This window comes from Amblyomma maculatum, chromosome 3 (assembly GCF_055883805.1).
Source record: "Amblyomma maculatum isolate TAMU_Amacu chromosome 3, ASM5588380v1, whole genome shotgun sequence".
In the NCBI taxonomy this organism is placed as follows: domain Eukaryota; kingdom Metazoa; phylum Arthropoda; class Arachnida; order Ixodida; family Ixodidae; genus Amblyomma; species Amblyomma maculatum.
The window spans coordinates 60,496,159-60,504,833 of record NC_139346.1 but is presented as its reverse complement, the minus strand read 5'-3'; the positions used below and the strand labels follow the sequence as shown (position 1 = coordinate 60,504,833).

The 8,675-nt window shown below is 42.0% G+C and overlaps 1 long non-coding RNA gene across 1 annotated transcript; it reads right to left on the bottom strand.

The window, feature by feature from the left end:
* Window positions 1-2,845: 2,845 nt before the first annotated feature.
* LOC146194853 (uncharacterized) lies at window positions 2,846-5,887 on the bottom strand. The gene is made up of 4 exons (XR_014705490.1): window positions 5,780-5,887; window positions 5,085-5,148; window positions 4,304-4,463; window positions 2,846-2,969 (listed from the first exon to the last, which is right to left on the bottom strand). It is a non-coding gene; the product is annotated as an uncharacterized LOC146194853 (long non-coding RNA).
* Between the last annotated feature and the right edge of the window lie 2,788 nt (window positions 5,888-8,675).

Genomic DNA, 8,675 nt, shown 5'->3' with positions numbered 1-8,675 from the left:
TTAATGAACTCATTCACGCATCTAATGTCTATGGGCATTAGATGCGTGGATGACTTCGCTTTATTCCAATTCGTGCGTCACTGAAAATAATTGAACGAGGAAAAATTTAATGTCTACACAATTTTCAGCGAGTATACCACAAAATATACTAAGGTGCTTCATATATAGTCACATCACCTAGCAAGTGAAGTGGGATAACAGAACTAATCAGACACTCACCCTGATCAGCATTTCGCTTTTGCGTCATCTTTGTAAGTTTTTAGGCAGGCTTTTCCACTGATTATCCTCTTCTATATACCCTTGCCACCCACAGGACACAGATCTTCTGGGGGTACCGAACTGGTGGTTTTTGCACCTGTGATACAACTTAATCGAACCATTTCTACGTAGAAAACACTCTCGATGCGCCCCTAAAAAAAATGAAAGCATGTACGTTTAGGCGAAATCATTCACCCGTGATAAAATAATATGATTTGAACAATAAAATCAAATGATCACACTCGAAGCAACAAGAAAGTGGTGGAGAGATAGGAATTGAAGCAATGATAGGCGGTTGCTTACTGCAAAAAGCCAATAGCAAGAGGTCCACCGTCTATAAGAATAGGCAATAAAAATAAGGCACATTTAAAAGGTGCATGCAGCAGTTACAGTGATGCAGTGCTACCTTTTGTTAGGCAGGCTTTTCCGCTGATTATCCTATTCTTTATTCCCCTTCCAGCCACAGGACACGGATCTTCTGGGGGTGCCGAAATGTCGGTTTTCGCACCAGTGATACAACTCAATCGATCCATTTCTACGTAGAAAACATTCCGATGCGCATCTAAAAAAATGAAAGCATGTATGTGTAGGCTAAATCATTCACAAATAATAAAACAATATTATTTGAACAATACAATCAAATGATCACACCCGGAGCAACAATAAAGTGATGGAGAGATAGAAATTGAAGCAATGAAAGACGGTTGCTTACTGAACAAAGTCAATAGCAAGAGGTCCTGCGTCTATAAGAATAGGCAATAAAATTATGGCACATTTAAAGGTGCATGCAGGAGTTACAGTGATGCAGTGTTACCTTTTTTTTTGTTTCACTGCAGCGGTTGGTATAAATATTGCAGAAATTGCTAGGCATCTCAGGTAACCCCATTGAAAACCTCATCCAAGGTTGCTGCGGCGTGTATTTGCAGCTGTTAACGGTAAGACAGGCTATCTATGAGCGCATGTTCATTTCCTCCTTTTTGTACCTTGAATGAAAGCGACTGAACAGTGGGTGTTGTAAGAGGTGCAGCGTCCCTAGGAATAGGGAACCAAATTAAGTTTTGCTTGTAATAAACAAAGGTACAAAAAGGAGCAAATATGCTTGCAATAATAGCATGATGACCTACCTTTTCATCAACAGCTGTAAACAACCTGTCACTACTAGTCGGTTCTTTGGATAGGGTTGTCAATGCCAGAGCTGAAAGCTAAGAGCAATATGAGTAATATTTATTGCGGTCACGGCCGTAAAGAATTAGCACAATACTCCATTACTGTAACTATTCAACCGTCCATTTATACATATTGTTCATTAAAGAACCATGCACATCTTATTAAGTTGCTCTTTTCTACTCCCAAATGATTTCCTATACAATTAGAATACGTGGATAGCTGCTTCGGTTTAAAATTTTTGTACGATGGCTATGACGTGCACTTCATGCATACAGTACGTGAGGCACAAAGAGCTATAATTGCCGAACAGGCGGACCTGACGTCCTGTCCCATTTAAAGTGCGCGCCGTGATCGAGCGCCTTCGCGAGTTATATATCTCGGACGATATGGTCGCCTCATACCGGCCGTCAGTTTTTTGTACAATGTGTCCCACGTGCACGTTGTTTACTTTCCAGTGACAGGGGCGCAGTGCACACACGGCTGATGCGCCTTTTTGCTTGTTTTGTTATTTTCCTCAGCCTTCGAAGCGCGCCTGCGAAACCGCTCTCCTATTGTCGCCGCTTCCTGACAGCGCGCCTTCACCTGAAGGTGCGTTCTCAGAAGGGGGGCTTCGATTAAGAGAATTTTGAAAAGGGTTCACGGCTTTCAAATCCTCAGTATGATATTAACCATTATAAAAGTGGAGGTTCATTATGACTTAATTATAGCCTAATCATCAAGCGGCATCACGCACATAACGTCTGCCCCACTGAAAAATTCGCTTGCACAGACCGCACGGACAGTTTTCAAAGCATCGTCTGTACATTTGAAAACAAAAAACTGCCCTAACTCTTAACAAAATCCAAAAACTGAGCGAACATGGCTTCCTGCGCACAGAAAAGACGCTGTCCAAAATATATGTACAAAGCTGAGCGCGTAGTATTCGGTTACTAATTGAAGTAAAAAAACTGCGCAAATGGCTGCCGGTAGTGTTCTGTCGCGCGTTGGTGGCACACACACCTGTTATGCACGGCTTCTCTATTTTCGGCGCAAATGTTGTTCATATCGCAGCCAGTAAATAAGTCCACGCACATGCTTCCATGTAACCCGGACGAAAATTCGCTTAGTTCTTGAAGTCATGCTTCGCGCAGTTGTTTCGAGCAGATGAAATGGGAAAAAAGCTTAAGTGATGCGGAAACGCAGAATTTTCAATTATTACACTGTTTCCAGGATCATGGTTAAAAACACACACACATATATATATATATATATATATATATATATATATATATATATATATATATATATATATATATATATATATATTTAAATGAGGAGGCATCAGTTGTTTTTAACGTAGCAAGAATTCATCAAAAAAGATCAAGAGAGCCATGAAGGCATGCAGTCAAGAACAACCATGACAAAATTGACATACATGCTTAGTGTATCAGGAGATGGAACGAAGCTTCTGCGCCAACTTCATAACTGTCGAATGGACGCTGGTGAGTGACTTCTTTCCGCCTCCCCACTTGCTCCCTGACAAGGGACAGATGAAAAATATTTGCCTCTAAAACAGAAATGACTTGTTTTAGTTATGTTTGTTTTACCAAAGAATACATTGTAACATGCTTGTTACGTTTGTTGCGTAGTATTTCATAAACCGTGTGAAACACTGAATAGTTGGCTAAGTAGTTCTGCTAGAATATTCAAAGGCGAACAAACGTTTTCAGCGCAACTATTTAACATTCATGCAATTCTCGAACACTGATGTGTATCGCTGATTGCTTACTATTCCAAAAACTTCGGCTGCAGAAAAAGGTGAAATAGTGGCTAAAGAACCTGTAAAAATTATTTTAGTTATTTATATATCTCTGGATATAAGTAAATGAAATCGTAATGTGCTGTGGCATAGATTCACGTATTCTGCAATACCCCCAGCAAAAGGGAATTGCAAACGCGCACAAAGTCACAGGTGTATATTTTGTTGGAGCTACGAGAGGTTGCACACTAAAAGAGCTTAAATTATGTGCAAAAATATTTCGTAATTTTTCTTACAGTAAGGAACAGATCTGGCCATCACATCGGTGCATGTCAGTAACGTGTCTATTAAAAAGCCCTCGGGCTAGGTATTTAGAAGGCTATTGACGAAAGTGACAAGGGCACGTTGTGCGGCCTAGTCCCGCGAGGCAAGCAAAATGAGCCATGGTGGGGTTCGAGGCAAATAATAAGTGGGAGACTAGAAGTCTGCGTTGTGTGAGGCAATGTTCTATATCTGCTTATATATGTGAACAGCTAGGGTACTGTGACATGGAAGAGTGTACAAATAAAGTTTGGCTGCTGTGTGAAGACGCAATTGCTGAAGGATGCACTTTTCACAGATCGATAAGGGTGAGCGTCCTAAGTGGCAAGTTAGCTGAGTCAAATCACTGGTGCGTGCATTATTCATAGCCTATCGCTTTGTACACCGTCTGCATTCACCCTCGGTGGGCTCGTCCATAGGAGCCTCAGCACCCGGTTTACAATAGAGCAGGCAATCTAGTAGTAAGCCAGCTCATAGAAGTGCACAGAAATTATGTTTTCTTGCCTGCACCACTGCTGAATTTGACAAGATAGGGAATACTATTTTCTTAATGAAAAAGTTGAGTACTGGAAACAAAACTAGAAAAGTAGGGTTACATGCATTAGTATATACAGCACATAATTATAAACCAGTTCTAAAAGCAACAAGAAAAGCAAGGCCAGGAGGAAAGATATTTCCAAATGGTCCTTTAAAGGCACAATCCTGAAATGCTTCGCCTCAACAAGTACAATAAACGAAGAATCAAGTGTTAAATGGAGAAATGACATTCATCCCTTATATACGATACAACCAGAAAAAAAAAAACGATAAGAGCCTCACCTCTGGATAAATTCCAGCGTCGTTGCCGCTGGCTCTGCATACTCAAGATTCAGGACTTATTACAGCACGAAAAGCAGGCAATCTACCTCACTGAATGATGCTGGCTTTATAAATACAGCCTCCTGTTCACAAAACACGCACTGCTTTCCATATATGGTACCTGAAATAGAATAAACATTCTTGTTTTGCTTCTAATGCAACACAGTGCCAGTGCTTTATTTAAAGTAGTCTAAAAAGTGAAGGCATCATACGCGCTGGTGCTGTCAATATGAAAGGAGCAGGTAATTTGCAAAAAAAAAAATGAAGACAATTTTTTGGTTAATTTTTAATAACATAAATATTGACTTCAGTATTGTAAGCCATAAAAAATGCTAGTAACAAAAAAAAAAGAAAGATGTGCCTGTCGCGCAAAACTATATAGCAATCATTATTTGAATACTCGAAGTGGCAACTTTGTCCTATTCTTTTTCGGAAGTCTATGCCTTCAAATGGTCATTTTGACTGAAATAGGAACACATAGTGATCTTGTATAATGCTCGCATATCTACAGTTTACAAGAACATATACCCATACTCATTGATATATGACAATATCTCGTAACCTATGAAGACAGCTTCCCAAAATTTAAACCGTAATTTAATTTGATTAGTTAGCCTTTTTGTGAATGAAGAGCTAAGCAATCCAGAAAAAGGCATGGATCACTACAATTAGTCCAACCACACAATCTGGTGCCGCAGCCATATGTACAAAGCATGATAATAAATACCATCATCAAGCTTACCGAGTACAAATATAACTGGCGTGGACGGCAAATCGGAGATCCTGGATGTAATGCTCGTGCCTTCCTGTTAAGAGACGGGAGTAAAATCAAATTCATGTGGTAACGAACAAGAACAGCTTATAGTGCTCCAAAACAGTGATAACTGACTAACTTTATAGCCATGTTTCTTTACTCAGCCGATGCACCGAATCCTTTGGTTTCTAGGAACATATACGCGGCAAACAATACAGCTGCGGATATTCTGACAGTCACCTGCAGATTTAACTTCAATGATGTAGCTCTCTATTCCATACTACAGATGCTAAGCATTTCAACAAAAATAAAACGGTGGTGACTGGTGTACCTTTTCTTTTTACAACTAAGAAGTTTCCTTTCTTTGATGGGTTCCACGCTCCTATTCCGTATAGCCATAAGCATCAGTCTTGCAAGTAGAGAAGAGTGGTGCCAGCATATGGTAGCTACCGGACCTAACAAGCATACTGAAAAGACGTAAGGGAAGTCAAACTGCAATAATCAAGGCTTCTAATAATTATAGTTCTTTCTTCTTTCTTTCATATAGTTCCAAGTTTCAATGAATAAGGCCATGAAGGCTGTTAGGTTATACCTGACACCACAATAGTTTCACATTATTTTACAATCTCCAATATAGATTGCTCAGGATTCACTACTGAGGTACAGTGGGGTTTATGACTCACTTCAAAGATACGGTAGAGAGCACAAGGGTCGTCCTTGAAGTATGAGGCAAGGAGATGCATTACCACATCTGCCTCAGCTCTGATGTTGCTTTTTGTTTCTTCGAGCTGCCGCTCTGCAAGCGGGTACATGATTTCCTTTGAAGGTGCACTGTCAAGGTACTTCACAAGGAGTGGAGCGCATATTGCAATACTCTCCTGAAATGTGGCCTGGAATAAATTAAAACATTTTTTTTTTCATCATTGGCAAGCAAAGGTTATTGGTAGGCTTCAATGGCAAAAGGCAAATGTTTGCTTTGACATGTATGAAGAAATTTAAATTTGCAGCAAGAAACACTGCAGTATGCTACCAATTTTCTACGGCTATCACAGTATCACCATTGAATGTGATGCGGGTCTGACAGTCCTAAACCAAAGAAACGAATTATCGGGAAAAAAATAAACATTTAAAAGTTCTCATAAAATGATGCCCATTTACATCTTACTGATTAAATTTAGCTGCAGATCTTCACCACCCTAGGATTTCCACAACTTTCGCTGCTCTGCACAAGGTCTATGCTTGTAATGCTCAAATTTTTCATTCGCAAAAGCAAGATCTTTCCCAGCATAGCTTGGTTTCCTCACATATCAGTCAGCAGAACTGAATATTCACAACTCCAACTTGCACACTGCAGCCATTCTCCTTATCTTACCTGAACATCTTTCCCAAGAAAGTTATGTGCGTGACTGTAGAAGAATGGTCTGTGAAATAACAATGGCCATTCTTCTTTCACTTGAGCTGTGGTATGCACAGGGTTAGCCGAGTTGATGAACACCCGTTGGTAAAAATATGTTTCTTTCATGCAGGCCATTGCAAGCGGCACGTCTATATCTCTGAAGGTTTTCCTTCCTTCCTTTTTCAAAAAATCAATTTTTTCATGGTCATTTTCGGAAATTGGCTTTTGAACAGGCTGCCAGTTCTGACAGCCATAGCTGCAGCTTTTACTTTTCTTAGCTTGTTTTTTTTTTTTTGGTCTGCGGCAGTGCCTGTGTTTCACGATGCTAATTTTCTACTCTTTTCTCTATTTGAAATGGTCCACAATATGTGACACAAGCTTCATCCGTAATGACTCGTATCTCCCGCAGGATGGCACAGTACACAGGAAGGCAATGTTTTCTGTTTCAGCATGGTTTCTGTGGTGCCTGAAGACATGGCTTCTGAAGGTACGGTAGTTCTTGAACGTAGCACCGCACGGACTGATTGGACATAAGGCTCCACCGAGTACACTACTATGATAAGAAAAATGTTCAAAGTAGGCCAGCCATGTAGAAAAGCTCTGCGCACATCTCGGGCATCTGTTCATCTTTCAGCACCATCCGGTAATAACGCTATAATAAAAAATAAGTTGTCATATAATTTACAAACAAGCTGTCATGCGAAGACCACTCCGCGCACAACCCTCTGACAATCAGCCCCATGTCTTTTCCCCTGCCAAAGCCACGCCCGTGATTTTTCGCTGACAATTAACCGGATTTTATGCTAATCGCCAACTTTAACGCTATCGCATTAATTATTGCATACTGCGGTCGAACAGCTCCAGTTGAAAACAAACTTCCACGGTACAAACGAGCGGCTTAGTTCGCGATTGACAAGTGGTTTATGCCTCCTTAAATCTGAACACCGCAGCTGACCAAAATACAAGCCAAGGTGCTGCTGTGTGCTGCTTAAGTACCGCTCAACACCGGATGTTCGTTTAGTCGGACAGTGCTATAGAATAGTTTCGATATGGTCCGAGTAGTTCCTCTGTCTGGACTCATCATGCGGAGAAACGAAAATCATATGAGCAATGCAAATAAACAAGTTTGTAAAGAGAGCGAGCCCTGTATCGAAATTGTTCACTGAATAAAACGTTTGCACTGCCTGAATGGCACCTTTGCGAAGCGCGCAGCACTGCTCTTAGACACCCGTATGAAGCCAGTCACGAGTTGCACCTCAAAGACAATTTTAAGATTGTTCTCATCTGTTAGTTGAACACGTTGTCTTTTTTTTGCTCGGGTCGTCAAAGATAAAAAGTTGCAATGCAGTATCGCAGTCCAGACGTTCAGCTCCACACGTCCACGCCCTGTGCTCACTTGAAAAAGGCGCGAGAATGCAGTGCGCAACCGCTACGGCGCATGCGTCATTGCCCTAGCGACGAGGGGACGAAGCAGTCGTCGGCGCGGGCGCGGGCGGCTTTATGCAGCAGACGGTGCGGAGTAAGCGCGAAGGCGTGAGAACGTTGTTTTCCGCTGGGAGATGACACGTACAAGGCGTGATTAAAAAAAAAGAAACGGCTTACATCGAATCGGCCAACACGGCGACAACCGAAGAGCCTAGGAACGCCGACTTCTAGAGCAGTTTTCTATTTGTTTTTAAAGTAAATGGCGCAGTAATCAAGGTCTATGTACAGTACCTCTCACTTGTCGGTGGGCGCAGCGCCGGGAGGGAAGAGGTGAACGAAAGAATGAAAAAAAAAAGTACGCCAGCGGAGGTTTTGATCTCAACTTACACTGAGACCGCATAGCAGACAGGCGCTCCTGTATTTTGACTCCATTGCAATACCGCAGCCGCGGCCGCGATGAATGCGCTTCTCCGATCACCGGCCGAGAGCGCTTTGCTTTGCGCGTTAGGTGATGCTGCTGTGTGTACTATGCTTGACAGCAGCAGCATCCGGCCAGAGGAGAAACGATGCGCGGCTTTGGAATGGTGCAGGTGGTTCAAGAAGCCCAGCCCGGCGGGAAGGCGTGGGAGCATGTACAGTGTGCATGCTCGGGGATCTTCCATACTTGAGCATGCGGGCGTCGCAGTGGCGTGAACTCCTCCTCCATCCATGCCCGGTTCACGGATTTTCAATACGTATTGAATAAAACGGAAGCGCCT